We start from the raw sequence: 1,451 nt of genomic DNA on the forward strand, positions 1-1,451 counted from the left end.
GAGCTTAAGATAACATCAGGCCATTAATAACAATAAATAGAATGATCTGGAGGGCCGGATAGAATCACCTGGAGGGCCGGATCCGGCCCCCGGGCCGTGACTTTGACACGTACGTCTTATAAGATGCTTTTGCATGTCTGGGCTTAAATACTCTAAATTCTATCCAACACAGTAGATCAGATCGATCGTAGCAGGAGATCCTCAGACTTCCTCTGGACCGGTTCAGGACGACCCAGTTCTACCAGAGTTACTCAGATGGACCGCATGTTCTCACATCAGGGCGGGACGGCGGTCTCAGGATTCTTCCTTTTATTACATCTGAATGTTTTGATCTAAAACATCGTTTTCCTGGTTTCTACTTTCAGATCAGATGAGGTTCAGTCAGTGAAGGTGCAGCAGCGCCCTCATGTGGCAGAAAGTGGAACGACAGACTCTCATTCATAGATTTGTTCCGAGCAGTTTGGAGAACCAGAACTTCACTTTCATGTTTGGACAGCCAAACAGGAAAACGTTCATGTCTCAAGTCATCTGTTCAGTTCATTAAAACATGTTTTCTCTTGTTTGACATGAAATCAGGAACAAATAACTCAGGAATGTTTAGAATAGCATTTATCCAACAGCATCCTACAGCATCCTACAGCATCCTGCTGAATCCTACAGCATCCTGCTGAATCCTACAGCATCCTACAGCATCCAACAGCATCCTGCAGCATCCTACAGCATCCAACAGCATCCTACAGCATCCTACAGCATCCTACAGCATCCTACAGCATCCTGCAGCATCCTACAGCATCCAACAGCATCCAACAGCATCCTGCAGCATCCTGCTTCATCCTACAGACTGACTGGAAAGTTTTACTCCAAAGAAGAGAAACGGGGATCAATTCACACAAATTCGGTCATTCGTTAATTTCAAATGTCATTTTTAGGTTGATGGTTTGTTCAGCTCAAACATTCACTTTGATTTAAAACACTAACATTAAACTTTTGTTCGTTCAGTGTTTCTCTTTCTCCACCGACAGAACGTCGTTCCTGTTTCTGCTTCTCTCTGTCCGACGGGATAAACCTGTGACGTCACCATCAGAACCTCAAAGGGACCGGTCGTTGTCCGGAAGGGCGGCTGGTCACGTGCTCACGGCACCTGCGCAGTGAGCTCATTAAGGTGATTGGGTCCAGGTGCGGCCGAGCGGTTCGGTTCTGCGGGACGGAGCTCAGGTGAGGATCTTCGTTCTGCTCGGGTTGTTGGTGAACTTTGGAGATAAATGTTGTCTGGAGCTGAAGGCAGAACTTTAGAGGTTCTGTCATGAGACTCGGGAGAGGGTTCGGTTCGGTTCGGTTCCTGAAAGACACGACGCTTTTTCTGTGACAGAAAACGGGTTTTTCCGTCTAAAGTAGTTTGAAAACAAAAAACATGACGTAATAATTTCAGTTTTAAACCTGAACTTTCTGTT

The sequence above is a fragment of the Oryzias melastigma genome, linkage group LG21 (genome assembly GCF_002922805.2).
Source record: "Oryzias melastigma strain HK-1 linkage group LG21, ASM292280v2, whole genome shotgun sequence".
In the NCBI taxonomy this organism is placed as follows: Eukaryota; Metazoa; Chordata; class Actinopteri; order Beloniformes; family Adrianichthyidae; genus Oryzias; species Oryzias melastigma.